A 17,363-nucleotide genomic window follows, 5' to 3' on the forward strand; every position below is an offset into this window, starting at 1 on the left:
ATGGCGATGTCTACCCCTCGCTGGCAATTCAGCATGTGAAATCCCTCGCTCCGAAGGGCTAGTTTCATACCCACTACCCCTCATTATGTCCCTTACCCCTACACACAAAAAGGAAGTGGGGCACCCCTACCCCTCGCGGGAACGCACAAATCTAGGGGTAGGGCCAAGGGGTAGGGCTAAGGGCAGGTATTGAGACGGGCCTTAAATCTTATCTCAGCTGAAAGGTCAGACCTCCGACACTGGGAGTGTCCTTCGTATGTGTTACAAAGAACTACAGATGCAGTCGCATAATGAAGATAAAACTGGGAAGAGGGAGACTAGGGAGGCCTTCAGCTTACTGATAACTTTTGTGAGAGCAGGAATAAAGCAAGCCTCTCATACACAGATAAAATGTGTTCAAGTACTGTGGTGGACATTTTAATGTGTGAAATCTGAAAGAAAGCATTTGAGACACCAGAGATGTCTTTCAGTTGTTTATTGCTTTGTGCAGAGGGTCAGACAATCATACAGAGTGACATACAGTCTGCAGAGTGTTTCAACAGCGGCACATAAGAAAGTCAGTTAGAAACTGATTAAATGACGGTATGGAGTTGCAAAGATGGCAACCAACTGGAACCAGTTCTACATGTTTTTGGATTACATGAGAACAGTCATGTAGGCAGTAAATGGAGTATTCCACTACAGAGCACAGGTTACATAAAGTTAAAGGTTATACAGTAGTTTTCCATGACAGTACACAGTGAAGTGAAAACTTGCACACAAAAGGAAAGCAGAATACTCTCTAAACAACAGGATATTACATGTCCATATATGGTAATGATAAATTTGTCTCTACAATAGGCACTGATTGACATGGAAGTTACAGTTCAGCATGATATGTCTCCAGGACTTTGATTATTTTCCCCATAGTTTTCAGTTCCCATTCAGTTTTCTCTATTTCTGCATCCCACTTCTTATTCTGCTCATCTACAAAGGTCTTGAGGTTCTCCATGTTTCTCACCAGTGTCAGAAAGTCTTGAGATTCTTCTCCTGTTTCCTTCAGATATGTCATCACTGAGGAAATGCACCTCATATTTTCACTCACGGTCTCTAAAAAGATGTCCTTTTGTGCCTACAGTAATGGGGAAAAACAAAACCACTTCATGACATGGCAACAACACAGTGTGCTATGTTGTGTCCACCGTGGTACATGAATTCACTTGTGACTGAAATACAGCTCTCTCACCCTGACAGAATTTTCTACCACTGAAGTTACTCCAATGCAGATTTATGTGAGCATTTAAAGAACATTGAAACTGACTGACTCACCTTCAATTTTTCCAGAATCTGTTGATTTATCTGATTCCTCTCCTTGATATCCGCCTGCAAATCCAGCGTGAGAATCAACATGCAGTTAGATATGAGGGCATAAACAACACCAGTATAGCACACATTAGCGCAGACGACTGCAGATTAAAAAAAGAAAATTTCAACAGTAAATTTTCCTGTGATGACTCACAATGACTGTGTACTTACAAATAAATGTTAAAAATGTCAGTAGAGACAATGTAGGACAACCACCGCACCACCCACCTTAATTTTGGCAAGGTGCCGGAAACATCAGTAAGTCCAAACTGGCCGAAAAGATTTCCGCACACTTACATTACATAGATGAAAGTGTGTGGAAATCTTTTATACCAAATTATTCTACCAATTGTCTACCAAAGGTTAAGCAACAAGTTATTCACCAGTTCGTCCTTGTCGATCAGTGAACTTGCGAGGCAAACCAGACACATCAGAGTGAAGAGGAAGTACAGGCCACCAGCCACCCCTCTGCTTCTTGGCACGGCTGCTGCTGCCATCGCTGTTCTAAATGATAATTATACAACATAAACATTAAATGAAGAATTAAACACAATTTTAAATGTGTATCATTGTAATATTTTAAGTCTACAGCAAGCAGAAAAGTCTACAGCATAAACCACAGTGAGTTAAAGTTTCTGATCTTACCTGTGATGTAGATTAAAGGAGAGCTGCTGTAAAAATGATGGGATGACACCACACCATGCCATATATACTCCTGGTGGCATCTCGCCCACTGCACATCTCAACTCTATGTGTGTGTGTGTGTGTGTGTGTGTGTACTATACAAAACTATGTTGTCCAGAAAATTACAAATGTAAAACTGAAACTGATTCACTTCATGAGAAATATGCAGTTGTTCTCACTTGACCTTTCATATCAAATGTTCCTGTTGTGTTTTGCAATTGTACTTGTTGATCAGAGCGTGTTCCTACATACAGAACAGGTTATTCTTTGTATGTACCTGACATTCCCTCTAAGGTTTTACTTTCACAGAAATAGTATGTGACAGTTTCACTTTATAGGAAAATACAAACATTGATGTTGCTGCCAACTCCTAGACAACAGATCACTGCAAACTGTACAAAATATTTCATACAAACGTTGTTACTTTGTGCAACAATAGGAAACCAGAAACATGACAGTGGACATGTCATAGTTACGGGACCTCTTCCTGACTGAGCAGGTGGTAACAGGCAACTTTAAAGAGGGTTTGTATGTAGGCTGAAGAGAGACCAGATTATGATCTGATCTGCCATAGTGTGGTAGGGCAGAGGCACTGTAGGCGTCCTTGGCATCTCCATAAAACAAATGTAGTGTCTTATTCTCCCTGGTGAGACAGTCCGCATACTGAACAAACCCAGTCAGATGGGAGGAGAGAGTAGTGTTGTTAAAATCCCCCGTTATTGCAATGAATGCACTAGGGTGCTGGGTCTGAATCAAGGATCACGTCTTTATTTGCCTGGTTCCAGACCATAGACCCTGCCCACTCAACTCAGTAGGCTTGCATTACTGGTCTGGCATACTTCAATGAATTTGCGATTTATCTCGTCCAAATGATGGACAGACCAATGAACACCGGGTGTCTAGCGATTAGCCAATTAGCGCCACGCTGATGTCAAGCTGTACGCCGGTGGGTAACTGGTGAGGATAGCAACAATGGCGACCGCTACAGATCCTACAGACCACATTAACGATGTTATCGAGGTATTTCGCCACTACTTGCATTAATGGAGGACCAAATTAAGGAAGCTGCTAAACTGGATTTAACGGCGATGCAGCTGGGCGTGCACGACGACGGAGACATTTTAAACGGGCAATGCTCGCTTGTTTTCGGCACCCCAGAGGCATGGATACTAATGACGTCAGATTCTGGGTGAGTCGTTGATCTCTACTGATTGGTTAGGGAAAAATCAAATTCCCTCCCCCTTGTAAATCACCTTCAATGGAGGCAATGTCAGACTGAAGGTTCTGGGAGCTTCAGTCTACATCTTTATGTGTTGTGGTTAGCCTTTGTGTACCTCGTCATAGTTTTTTTTTTAAAAAAGTTGCATCTACCTTAATTGATTACTAATTTAATGCACCACCCGGTGAGCACGCTTCTGTAAGTGACCTTGGATGTTGCATCACCAGCAGACACAGGCTGTGTTTAGCTTTGTTTTAAGTTGGTTGTATTAGTGGTTTGTCTTTGTTTTTACATGTTCAGTGAGGATTTTATTTTCTAGGTTTGAGGTTTTTGTTTTTCTCAGTTGCATTCAGTTAATTATGTTTATAGTTTTCTATTTTGTTATATTCTCCTCCTATGTTTGCTCTTGCTTGACTTCCTGTCTTTGTGTGTTTTCCCACCTGGTTTCCACCACACCTGTATGTCAATGAGTTTTTCAGTTACACATGTGTTTAATCACCCTGCTCCCTCTTGTGCTTTGTCTTTACCTCTCTAGCCTTTTGTCCCAGAGTTTACTTTTTTCCAATTGTTTTGTGTTTCTCGTGTTGTTGGATCAACATGTTAACTGCCTGTTGGGTGGACTGGTTATATCATGTATGAACGAGCAGAGAAGTTGAACCTAGAGCAGATTGTAGTGGACTTCAGACTGCTGAAGACTCTGAATGATGTTCACACAGGTGAGTTCAACAACATGCTCACTAACATGCTCTTACACTCACTCTCCACATGAAAACATCAACTCCTGGCAGGTATTCCATCAAGCAGGCTAAAGGCAAATCCAGGCTTAAATGGCCAAGTCTGGCTAATGTGAGTCAGAGCTCTGTTCCATCAAAGTGGCTAAGATTAGCCTCACATCGGTAACAATGGAAACCATGGTTCTGGCTAAGCCTGATACATCGAGCTAAACTCCGGTTTCCGCTCCATCAACCTGAGCCACAACTGTGTTCCATCAAGGTGGTTAACCTGAATCCCAGCCTAGTAACCATGGTAACTTATGCTGCCGGGCAATCCTGGTCTGTAGCAGGATTAAGGTGAGGATTAGCTCCATCTATGATCAAAAAATGTTCAATAGACAAGAACAAACACCTAAGACAGTTCTGCCAGTGCTTTACACACTCACAGCTGTCATGTAATGATAAAATAATATGTAGATCATAAAATATATAACATAATTAATCAAAAAAAACATTAACTATTAAAAAACAAATTAAATTGTAATAAAAATAAGATAATTTAAAAAAACCCACTTACAACAGTAAAGCCAAAATCAATTTGATAAAAACAAAACTATAATAAAATGAAACTGAGGCATTAAAAAAAGATGGTACATGAATTTGTGATTGCCCTCCCATCCCCACCCCACTGTGTTTCCAATTGGCTAGCAAATTCACAGCCAATTAAGGTCAACTGACAACGGCCAGAGAAGGAGAGGGACACACCCAGAGAGACACAGAGACAGAGCAAGAGAGAGTAAATTAGGAAATAATGGCATGCCCCTTCATTGAGGATCCTGTTGATGAGGAGGCTCACATTGTTCAGAGGGCCTAGAAAAAGCCTCTGCTTGCTCCTTTCCTTTGCTTTTTGACATTTTGCAACATTTTCGGCACTTGACTAGTGTGGGCTTTTTATTTTCCCTGGGCGCGTGTATGAGTTGAGGCTTAACAGGTGAGGCTTGAATTATACAAAAAAAGATTTGTAAACTCACAAAAATATTTTGTAAGTATAAAATGGATCTGCAAATACACACATTCCAAAAATGAAAAAAAAATTTAAAAAAAAATCTGTGAATACATTAAATTAATTTGCAAGTAAATGAAAAGCATTTGTGAATATCTTCCTAACATTTACAACTTTCGAACAGGCATTTGTGAACTCAGTTTTTATTTGTGAATCAAAAAAACATTTGTGGATCTCAGCTCTACGCGTGTGGATTTGCTTTTTACACACGCACAGTTTTGAAACAAACTTTCCGCTGGTCCATGGGGGATGCTTAGACGAATGAGCAGAATCAAGAGACTTTATACAATTCCAGTATTAATTAGTGGCAATAAAACAGCGGTCAGTAGGCTAATAGGGATAAAAGTGAATTTTTTTTTTGTGAATGTACAGAGAATCACCACAACAGATGATTTAGATGTACCCTTTAATTTATTTGAGTTAAGGATGGCACTCTTAAAGGCACAGCAATCATCTCCAGGAAAGGATAGTATCTGTTATAGTGTGCTAGCCCACATGGAAGATAGTGGGCTTAAAGTAGTCTTGAGACTATTCAACAGGGTCTGGCAAACTGGCAAAATACCAGTAGCATGGAAACAATCAAGCATAGTGCCAATTAGGGATGTAACGATTACCAACATTACGGTAAATTTCGGTTAATTTTTACACGGTAAGAATTACCGTTTATGTTTAAATTAATTGCATTATTGCGGTGGATTATCAGGATATGTAACAGCCTCAATCAAGTCTCGCGATGCATTCGCTGCGTGAATGCGTAGCATGTGTAAACACGAAGAATGAAAACATGGCGGAAGGTGGTAATAGCGGCACTCAGTTTTCCGTTTTCGTTTAAGACACTAGCTGAGCAGCTAATAGCCGTATTAGCAGCTATGTTGCTAACGTTAAGTGTTTCAAAACGAAACGGAGCTGAAAACACTGAGTGGAGCCGACAGAATATAAACCGACGTAATGTAACGCTAACTGAGATCAACTATGATTGTATGGCGAGCTAGAATCGATATAGATGGCCAGCTCAAGGAAACAACATAAAACGCTGCCGTGTTAACCTTTGACCGAGAGCATGCACTCCTCTTCTCATACAGGTAATCCTCTGACTCGCATGCACACTTCTAACGTGTGAATTATTCTGTGTAATGATGACCATTGCCCCCTTTTTGGTTTCTCCTGCACATTTGTGATATCTATTCTATATATTGTATGTCTTTTGTTCTACTCTTGCATTGTTTTGTTTTAGATATATTTTTCCTCTCATGCTAAGAAATAAATAATATATAAATTGTTAACATATTTTGCTGACTGTTAAAATGCACCAGACAAATAAGCTTTGCTCCTGCAATGTGTTTACATATTTTGTTAATTTAAAATAAAATTTTCTGTTGCTGTGCCAATCCCTTGCCCCTTTAATGTGAAAGTTTCATTTAAATATAAGATTTTGGCTGTTAACGTTTTAGTATGATAAGGAAGTTACAAGATTTAGTGAGGTTATTTCAGTGTATCTATTTTTTGGACATTTTACAGCGCTTAAAAAAATATTGCAATATTATCGTTTACCGTGATAATTTGGTCACTATAATCGAGATATCAAATTTTCCATATCGTTACATCCCTGGTGCCAATAGTAAAGCCTGGGAAAGATCCATTGGACCCATCAAGTTACAGACCAATAGCACTCACATCACAGTTAGGGACAACTATGGAGCGTATGGTGACAGACAGACTAACTTTCTGTCTTGAAAGTAAAAATTTATATTCACCATATCAAAGTGGGTTTCGTAAAGGGAGGAGCACCATGGATTCAATATCATGCCTGGAGTCAGAAATCAAAAAAGCTCAAACAAATGGGGAGATGGTGATAGCTGTCTTTTTTGATGTTGAAAAAGCATACGACATGTTGTGGAAGTAGGGACAACTGATCAAGTTAAGTAAGTTAGGTGTGGGTGGTAGGCTCTATAACTGGGTGATGGACTTCTTATTAGACAGGATAATAGAGGTCAAGGTGGGTACAGAGTACTCAAAGTTATATGAAGTTGAAAATGGAACCCCACAAGGCAGTGTCTGCAGTCCAGTGCTATTCAATATAATGATTAATGACATCTTTGAAAAAGCTGAAAGAAATGTAGGGAAGTCCATAATTGCAGGCAGCAATTATGGCAGTGGGTGAACAACTGGGGCTTTACGATGTCTGCTGCAAAGACACAAGTGATATGCTTTTCCAGACGACATAAAGACGTGACTGTAAAATTATATGGTCAAACACATGAGCAGGTCAAAGTAGTTAAATTCCCAGGGGTGCTATTTGATGAAAAGTTGACCTGGAACCAGCATATTAACAAAGTCACAGAGAAATGTAAGAAGGTTAATAACCTCTTAAGATGTCTGTCGGGAAGGGACTGGGGAGCTACCAGAACAGCACTGTTAAAGGTATATCAAGCATTCATGAGATCAGAATTTGACTACGGATGTACAGCATACATGTCAGCAGCAGACAGCCACCTTAATAGAATGGAGGTGGAGCAGGCACAGGCTTTAAGGGTCTGCAGTGGAGCCTTTAGGACCTCCCCAGTGGCTGCCGTGCAAGTGGAGATAGGTGAACAACCATTAAGAATAAGAAGAACTGCAATAATGCTAACATATTGGGTCAATCTTCAGGGACACTGTAGCTCACACCCTGCTAGAGCAATCTTAGAGGATTGTTGGGAACACAATGAAAGTAGGTGTTTCAGTTTCGGATGGGTAGGAAATGCTAAAGCAGAGATCCTTGGTCTGTGCAACATAGCGTATAGCCCAACAGTCCCATATCCAGACATTGCTCCATGGTTATTTGTGACTCCATCTGTTGATTTGAATGTCCAGCAACAGCTTAAAAGGAAATCAAAGCTAACACAGGCTGAGAGGATTGTAGATGTGTACACAGAACAACATTTTAATGATAAAACTATGATTTTCACTGACGGCTCAAAAGACCCTGAGACAGGAAGGACAGCAGCTGCCATCTACTTTCCAACATGTAAAATAGCCATAGGCGTTTCTAGCCCATTTTTGGGGGTGCTGAAGCACCCCTAAATTGAATCCCAGCACCCCTAATATTTGAGAGATTTTTATTTATTTATTTATTTTACTGTATGTCCTTTTTTAACAAGCTAGAAAAGTGTCAAAACCATACAGTACTTGGTTGAAACGTAATATTTTAACAACAAAAATACAGTACCCCCACCGGTGCCGCGGCACTTTACGCTATTGTCCTATTTTTCCAGCATCGCCGCCCTTGAAAAAGCGCTATTTTGTACTTCCCAGCTCCGGCAGCGCGACGCTTTTTGTGTGTGTTGGGTGCGGTACTTGACTCGCGTCAGTGACGCCGCCGTCATATGACGCCGCCGGTGTGTTTTGGCCTTGGGCTCACATGTGCATGTATTAATATTAAAGCCAAGGTGCTACTGACTAGCTAACTGACTGGATGCCCATTAACATTATAACTCCTATTGTGTGTGTGTGTGCGTGCGTGCGTGCGTGTGTGTGTGTGTGTACAGACAGACAGACAGCCTCATCATGGATATAAGATTGTTAAAAAAAAAAAAAAAGAGCCAGGTTCAGGTAGGAGTGTAAATGGTCTGTCTATCTAGAATGATGTTGTAAGTTAGATCAATGTATCAGTTTATATCTCTTATTAGATATAAAATGCATTGTTTGGTTATTTGCCTTTTGGTTGACAGTACAAAGAGAGAGAGAGGAGCAGAGAGAGGACTTTATTTATTAATATTCTTATTTGTATTTTTGGTACTCGCTATAGGGGGCTGGTTTACTCCAGAAACATACATACTGTTTATGTGTATGTTGAGGAGCTGCTGTATCAAAAGGAGTTGTCTTCCCCCAGAAATTAGGGTTACGATATGTTTCTTTTATGATTACAATCCATTCCTCTTTTGCTGTGACTCAGCATTTAAATAACCTTTATCAGATTTGATGGTTTAATCACAATCTTTCCCAAAAAGTGTTGTGCTTTTCTTTCACAAATGTGGGAATGAAATTGCGTTAAAATGTACAAAACAGTGAAATTTATCTTGCCTGGCCGGGCAGCTCTCTTGGTGCTCAGCACCCCTAAACCTCTGATCCTAGAATCGCCCCTGAAAATAGCCATTAAAAAAAGAACTCCTGATCATCTTTCAGTGTATAGAGTTGAGCTCCTAGCTATTATGATAGCGTTGCAGTGAATAGAGGAGAACAATATTAGAAAAGCAGTCACTGCTTCAGATAGCTGGGCAGCACTCACTAGTATCGAATCTGTTAAGTCCTGCAGGCTAAATCTGGTTTTTGAAATTCATCATTTCATTTACAGAATGTTCAGTAAGGACATGTCCGTCTGCTTTGTTTGGTTCCTGCTCATGCAGGAGTAGAGGGAAACGAGGATGCAGATATTTTGGCAAAACAAGCACTTAAATCAACGGCAGTCAATATGGAAGTTCCTTTGAGTAAAGCTGAGGGCAAAACATTTATCAAAAAACAGATGCACAAAATATGGCAGGAGTACTGGGAACTGAATGAAACTGGGAGGCATTTGTTCAACACCCAAAAACATGTTGGTTTGGGAAGAAGGCTGAGCAGGAGCCGGAAAGAGGACACAGTCATCACCCGTCTAAGGATAGGGCACACTGGGCTTAATCAGTCATTGTGGAGGATAGGGAGACACTCAACTGGTCTCTGTGCAAACTGTGGTTGTCCAGAAACTGTGCAACATGTGTTGCTTGAGTGCAGGGGTTATTTGGAGGAGAGGAAGAAACTAACCGCAACACTAGGAAAAGCTAAGCTTAAAGTCAACATAGGAGACCTCATTGGAGCAGAAGCAGAGGGCAAAACATCTAAGCATCTAATGAAATATCTAAGGGACACTGGATTAATGGAGAGGATATAGAATTTTGTATTTCTCTTTGCCTTTTTTTTTTTTTGTGGTTTTGTTTTGACTGCCATGCTCCTGTTCCACACTCCAGTCCGGTAGATGGCGGTAATGCACCTGATCACATCAGAAGAAGAAGAAGAAGAAGAAGAAGAAGAAGAAGAAGAAGTGTCAATTGGAGCCAGCTGATTTCACTTGATGGAACGGGTGGGAGCTAGATTGGTAGTTGGCGTTTAGTCAGACTTCAAGATTACACCTTAGTATGGATATTCTTAGCTACGTTGATGGAATACCCCCCTGTTTTGCATGTGTGTGTGGGTGCACGGCACGCACTACAGGATGTGTACAAACTGAGCAGTTTTTCCTTTTGCTTTAATGTGTGTGTTTGTGGCTGCAGCTGCTGTGGTGGAGATAATGTTGCCCTGAGGCTGTTTTTATTCTGCTGTTGATTTGAGAAGAGGTGTCTGGATATTTAATTTATGTGGCGTAACAGTGCTTGTATACTTCCTAATTCACAGGCTTTTACTCTCCAGTATTACCATCTTATTACCATCACTGAGTTTTTGGCTTTTGCTGTTTTCAGGAAACTGCATTCTTTACTATGAACACCAGGTGTCAGTATGTGATTATAACAAAAATGAAACTTCTTACACCATGAAAGAGGCTTGACAAAATGAAATGGGCACCCACCATTTCTTTTTTGTTAAAAACATTTTTGCACAAGTCTGAAAGAACATTTAACTCTCAGAGTTTCAGCTTTTACAATAATTTCAGTAAACCAAACACCCACAACTGCAAAGACTGTCAGCTCCTGTCCTCTTACCTTATGTTGTAGTTAACTCTTTAGGTTGTAGTTGATCTCTTGTCTGCGGGTCTGTCTTTTGTCCAAGACTTTAATACTTTTGGCTCAAAAGTAGATTTGTTTAAATGCTTTAACAGATCAAACTTAAACCTTTTTTTTGCATAACAACGAGGCTGCAACTAGAACTCCTCCTTCCTCTATAAGAGCAGGTTTAGCCCCAGTGTGTCTGCTGCTTCTATGAATACCTTTTGTTGTATAGTTGAACATGACATTATGAAAACTACTTTTCAATCTCTCCATGTCTCTCAGAGCTTATCTAGCAAAGAAGGGACAGCATTGACAGAGCACATGAATTCCAGAGTTGTGGTAACTAAACCTGCTGTGAAGGGAGGAACCATTTGTGTCAAGATGCAGACAAATATAAAGCTGAAATCCTCTCCCAGCAATCTGATGAAAAATTCTGCAAGAAACTGAAGTCTGACCTGAATGACTCGCTCCACAAAACTGTGCTTTCCTACTTAGAAGATGCTTAACATAAGGATTGGATCTCCACATCTGAATTTGACAATTACAGCCAACATTCTGTTCAACCTGAATTTTATAGCCTTCCTAAAATACACAAGTCACTAGTGAACCCACCAGGTCATGTCATGGCGACTCAGACGGACTCTTGTTGTCTCCCTTGTCGGAATTGATAGACTTTTATATAAAACCTTTTGTAGCGACTTAATATTACAGACTTTATAAATAAGATCTCTAATGATGATGATGATGATGACTTCAATCTTCAGGCTTTCGCACGAGTAAGAGTTCTATCTGTGCCCCAAATTATGCAAATCTTTACACAGATTTCTTTGAGAAGGCTGTAATTTTGCAATCCAGACAGAACAGCAACTTGAATTTAACATTGAAATGGTACTGTTATATTGATGACATTATGATGACATTTTCTGTATTTACCAGGGCAACACTGATGAGTTAAATGCTTTCCTTACACATAGTCTTTTAACTAACCCATCCTCTGCCTTATTCTTTCACTTCATGAGAAACTGACACTTGTCAGTTGTTCTACTTGTTCTATATGTTGATAGTTTCACTTTCTTGTATACTGTCTGTCCTCTCACGAGCTGGTTGTTCCCCAGAATTCTTGATGTCAGTAAACCAAACACACCCACCACTGCAACGACTGTCAGATCTGGCCCTATGTTGCAGGTAAATCTTGACCATTTAATCCCATAAACCATCATCATCCAATCTATGATGTCCACAGGAGCTACAGTACAGGCCAAAAGTTTGGACACACCTTCTCATTCAATGCGTTTTCTTTATTTTCATGACTATTTACATTGTAGATTCTCACTGAAGGCATCAAAACTATGAATGAACACATGTGGAGTTATGTACTTAACAAAAAAAGGTGAAATAACTGAAAACATGTTTTATATTCTAGTTTCTTCAAAATAGCCACCCTTTGCTCTGATTACTGCTTTGCACACTCTTGGCATTCTCTCCATGAGCTTCAAGAGGTAGTCACCTGAAATGGTTTTCCAACAGTCTTGAAGGAGTTCCCAGAGGTGTTTAGCACTTGTTGGCCCCTTTGCCTTCACTCTGCGGTCCAGCTCACCCCAAACCATCTCGATTGGGTTCAGGTCCGGTGACTGTGGAGGCCAGGTCATCTGCCGCAGCACTCCATCACTCTCCTTCTTGGTCAAATAGCCCTTACACAGCCTGGAGGTGTGTTTGGGGTCATTGTCCTGTTGAAAAATAAATGATCGTCCAACTAAACGCAAACCGGATGGGATGGCATGTCGCTGCAGGATGCTGTGGTAGCCATGCTGGTTCAGTGTGCCTTCAATTTTGAATAAATCCCCAACAGTGTCACCAGCAAAACACCCCCACACCATCACACCTCCTCCTCCATGCTTCACAGTGGGAACCAGGCATGTGGAATCCATCCGTTCACCTTTTCTGTGTCTCACAAAGACACGGCGGTTGGAACCAAAGATCTCAAATCTGGACTCATCAGACCAAAGCACAGATTTCCACTGGTCTAATGTCCATTCCTTGTGTTTCTTGGCCCAAACAAATCTCTTCTGCTTGTTGCCTCTCCTTAGCAGTGGTTTCCTAGCAGCTATTTGACCATGAAGGCCTGATTGGCGCAGTCTCCTCTTAACAGTTGTTCTAGAGATGGGTCTGCTGCTAGAACTCTGTGTGGCATTCATCTGGTCTCTGATCTGAGCTGCTGTTAACTTGCCATTTCTGAGGCTGGTGACTCGGATGAACTTATCCTCAGAAGCAGAGGTGACTCTTGGTCTTCCTTTCCTGGGTCGGTCCTCATGTGTGCCAGTTTCGTTGTAGCGCTTGATGGTTTTTGCGACTCCACTTGGGGACACATTTAAAGTTTTTGCAATTTTCTGGACTGACTGACCTTCATTTCTTAAAGTAATGATGGCCACTCGTTTTTCTTTAGTTAGCTGATTGGTTCTTGCCATAATATGAATTTTAACAGTTGTCCAATAGGGCTGTCGGCTGTGTATTAACCTGACTTCTGCACAACACAACTGATGGTCCCAACCCCATTGATAAAGCAAGAAATTCCACTAATTAACCCTGATAAGGCACACCTGTGAAGTGGAAACCATTTCAGGTGACTACCTCTTGAAGCTCATGGAGAGAATGCCAAGAGTGTGCAAAGCAGTAATCAGAGCAAAGGGTGGCTATTTTGAAGAAACTAGAATATAAAACATGTTTTCAGTTATTTCACCTTTGTTTGTTAAGTACATAACTCCACATGTGTTCATTCATAGTTTTGATGCCTTCAGTGAGAATCTACAATGTAAATAGTCATGAAAATAAAGAAAACGCATTGAATGAGAAGGTGTGTCCAAACTTTTGGCCTGTACTGTATGTATTTTAAAAAATCTAGTCTGATTCTGAAGCAACAGAGAGGCCAACATACCAGCCTGCTTTTGTCTTAAAATATTTGTAGTAGAACTCAGGCTTCATGTTTTTGGAGTGTAAAGGAAGAAGGCTTCAAAATCAATTATTCCCATGTACTAAATGTATTTTTGTAGCCCACCTATGATGAATTTCATGTGCAATATTTGAATTTGATCATTTCTTAACATTCCAGGAACACTTTCCCAAAAGTATTGCATATTTTAATAATCACCAAGTAATATATGTCAGAATTTAGAGTGAGCATTGTAGTTGTACTACATTTCTGTCATTGCAAGGAAACTGGGAAAATAAAGCACAAAACAACAAAACAAAAACAAAATCCTAATTTATTTGTATCCTAATTTATGTCAAAAGGTTAAAAGTTATTTAATTTAATCAAAATGAAGTTGCACAATAACAAAGAGAAACATAACGCAACGCAACATCAGAGATAGAGGTCCGGTGGCAGATGTGAACAAAGAAAGAGTGAAACAAACAAGTTGTCTTTTGTGTTATTTAATAAAGTGATAAAACAGAATAATAAGAGTTACAACAGAGTAAGGCCCAATCCCAGTACGCCCCCTTGTCCACTACCCCTTAGCCCTTGTCCACTACCCCTTGGCCCTCGAAATGAAGCAACGAGGGGTAGGGGTTGAAATCTTTCCAAGGAATTGGGACACCACTCATTAAGTCACCACGTCGGTTACGTTCACGCATGCGTAACTATTTTAAACAGGAAGCCGTGAGCCATCTACATTTCCATCCGGCATCTACAATGGAGTCTCCAGTTGAGTTCATCCTACCGATCACGTTCGTTGTATTCATCATGCTTCGTTTGATGAACGACAGACGACGAAATGATATGTATGACAGGGGACTTCTGCTAGCTAGCTAGCTAGCTAGCTAACCAGCTAACACTACAAGGCAGCATAGTTATACTAGCTGGCGTGTTATTGTAATGTGAAAAATCCAACAATTTTGCAGAACAGGACAGATGACAGATGCCGGATAGTGCGAGCCAGCTAGCTAGCTAGCTAACAAGCAACCTGACGACGCTAACGTTAGCTAGCTGGCTAGCTTTCTGTCAGCTCCGATCTAGACATTGTGAATAGCAATAAAAAAATTGTCATACCGTTCTCTACACAAATACACAGTTATTTGAAAATGTTTAAAAGTTCCATGTTTATTTGCGAAATTATATGTACATATATGAACTTTTTTCCCTATTTCTTGCTCGGTGGTAGCCATGGCGATGTCTACCCCTCGCTGGCAATTCAGCATGTGAAATCCCTCGCTCCGAAGGGCTAGTTTCATACCCACTACCCCTCATTATGTCCCTTACCCCTACACACAAAAAGGAAGTGGGGCACCCCTACCCCTCGCACAAATCTAGGGGTAGGGCCAAGGGGTAGGGCTAAGGGCAGGTATTGAGACGGGCCTTAAATCTTATCTCAGCTGAAAGGTCAGACCTCCGACACTGGGAGTGTCCTTCGTATGTGTTACAAAGAACTACAGATGCAGTCGCATAATGAAGATAAAACTGGGAAGAGGGAGACTAGGGAGGCCTTCAGCTTACTGATAACTTTTGTGAGAGCAGGAATAAAGCAAGCCTCTCATACACAGATAAAATGTGTTCAAGTACTGTGGTGGACATTTTAATGTGTGAAATCTGAAAGAAAGCATTTGAGACACCAGAGATGTCTTTCAGTTGTTTATTGCTTTGTGCAGAGGGTCAGACAATCATACAGAGTGACATACAGTCTGCAGAGTGTTTCAACAGCGGCACATAAGAAAGTCAGTTAGAAACTGATTAAATGACGGTATGGAGTTGCAAAGATGGCAACCAACTGGAACCAGTTCTACATGTTTTTGGATTACATGAGAACAGTCATGTAGGCAGTAAATGGAGTATTCCACTACAGAGCACAGGTTACATAAAGTTAAAGGTTATACAGTAGTTTTCCATGACAGTACACAGTGAAGTGAAAACTTGCACACAAAAGGAAAGCAGAATACTCTCTAAACAACAGGATATTACATGTCCATATATGGTAATGATAAATTTGTCTCTACAATAGGCACTGATTGACATGGAAGTTACAGTTCAGCATGATATGTCTCCAGGACTTTGATTATTTTCCCCATAGTTTTCAGTTCCCATTCAGTTTTCTCTATTTCTGCATCCCACTTCTTATTCTGCTCATCTACAAAGGTCTTGAGGTTCTCCATGTTTCTCACCAGTGTCAGAAAGTCTTGAGATTCTTCTCCTGTTTCCTTCAGATATGTCATCACTGAGGAAATGCACCTCATATTTTCACTCACGGTCTCTAAAAAGATGTCCTTTTGTGCCTACAGTAATGGGGAAAAACAAAACCACTTCATGACATGGCAACAACACAGTGTGCTATGTTGTGTCCACCGTGGTACATGAATTCACTTGTGACTGAAATACAGCTCTCTCACCCTGACAGAATATTCTACCACTGAAGTTACTCCAATGCAGATTTATGTGAGCATTTAAAGAACATTGAAACTGACTGACTCACCTTCAATTTTTCCAGAATCTGTTGATTTATCTGATTCCTCTCCTTGATATCCGCCTGCAAATCCAGCGTGAGAATCAACATGCAGTTAGATATGAGGGCATAAACAACACCAGTATAGCACACATTAGCGCAGACGACTGCAGATTAGAAAAAGAAAATTTCAACAGTAAATTTTCCTGTGATGACTCACAATGACTGTGTACTTACAAATAAATGTTAAAAATGTCAGTAGAGACAATGTAGGACAACCACCGCACCACCCAGCTTAATTTTGGCAAGGTGCCGGAAACATCAGTAAGTCCAAATTGGCCGAAAAGATTTCCGCACACTTACATTACATAGATGAAAGTTTGTGGAAATCTTTTATACCAAATGATTCTACCAATTGTCTACCAAAGGTTAAGCAACAAGTTATTCACCAGTTTGTCCTTGTCGATCAGTGAACTTGCGAGGCAAACCAGACACATCAGAGTGAAGAGGAAGTACAGGCCACCAGCCACTCCTCTGCTTCTTGGCACGGCTGCTGCTGCCATCGCTGTTCTAAATGATAATTATACAACATAAACATTAAATGAAGAATTAAACACAATTTTAAATGTGTGTCATTGTAATATTTTAAGTCTACAGCAAGCAGAAAAGTCTACAGCATAAACCACAGTGAGTTAAAGTTTCTGATCTTACCTGTGATGTAGATTAAAGGAGAGCTGCTGTAAAAATGATGGGATGACACCACACCATGCCATATATACTCCTGGTGGCATCTCGCCCACTGCATATCTCAACTCTGTGTGTGTGTGTGTGTGTGTGTGTGTGTGTGTGTGTGTACTATACAAAACTATGTTGTCCAGAAAATTACAAATGTAAAACTGAAACTGATTCACTTCATGAGAAATATGCAGTTGTTCTCACTTGACCTTTCATATCAAATGTTCCTGGTGTCTTTTGCAATTGTACTTGTTGATCAGAGCGTGTTCCTACATACAGAACAGGTTATTCTTTGTATGTACCTGACATTCCCTCTAAGGTTTTACTTTCACAGAAATAGTATGTGACAGTTTCACTTTATAGGAAAATACAAACATTGATGTTGCTGCCAACTCCTAGACAACAGATCACTGCAAACTGTACAAAATATTTCATACAAACATTGTTATTTTGTGTAAC

The 17,363-nt window shown here is 40.4% G+C and overlaps 2 long non-coding RNA genes across 2 annotated transcripts; both read right to left on the reverse strand.

The window, feature by feature from the left end:
* Positions 1 to 460: 460 nt before the first annotated feature.
* LOC144459694 (uncharacterized) lies at positions 461 to 2,135 on the reverse strand. The gene is made up of 4 exons (XR_013488518.1): positions 1,990 to 2,135; positions 1,728 to 1,848; positions 1,309 to 1,362; positions 461 to 1,111 (listed from the first exon to the last, which is right to left on the reverse strand). It is a non-coding gene; the product is annotated as an uncharacterized LOC144459694 (long non-coding RNA).
* Positions 2,136 to 15,351: 13,216 nt separating this feature from the next.
* LOC144459713 (uncharacterized) lies at positions 15,352 to 17,007 on the reverse strand. Its single transcript, XR_013488536.1, has 4 exons — positions 16,881 to 17,007; positions 16,619 to 16,739; positions 16,200 to 16,253; positions 15,352 to 16,002 (listed from the first exon to the last, which is right to left on the reverse strand). It is a non-coding gene; the product is annotated as an uncharacterized LOC144459713 (long non-coding RNA).
* Between the last annotated feature and the right edge of the window lie 356 nt (positions 17,008 to 17,363).

This window comes from Epinephelus lanceolatus, chromosome 22 (assembly GCF_041903045.1).
Source record: "Epinephelus lanceolatus isolate andai-2023 chromosome 22, ASM4190304v1, whole genome shotgun sequence".
Classification (NCBI taxonomy): Eukaryota; Metazoa; Chordata; class Actinopteri; order Perciformes; family Serranidae; genus Epinephelus; species Epinephelus lanceolatus.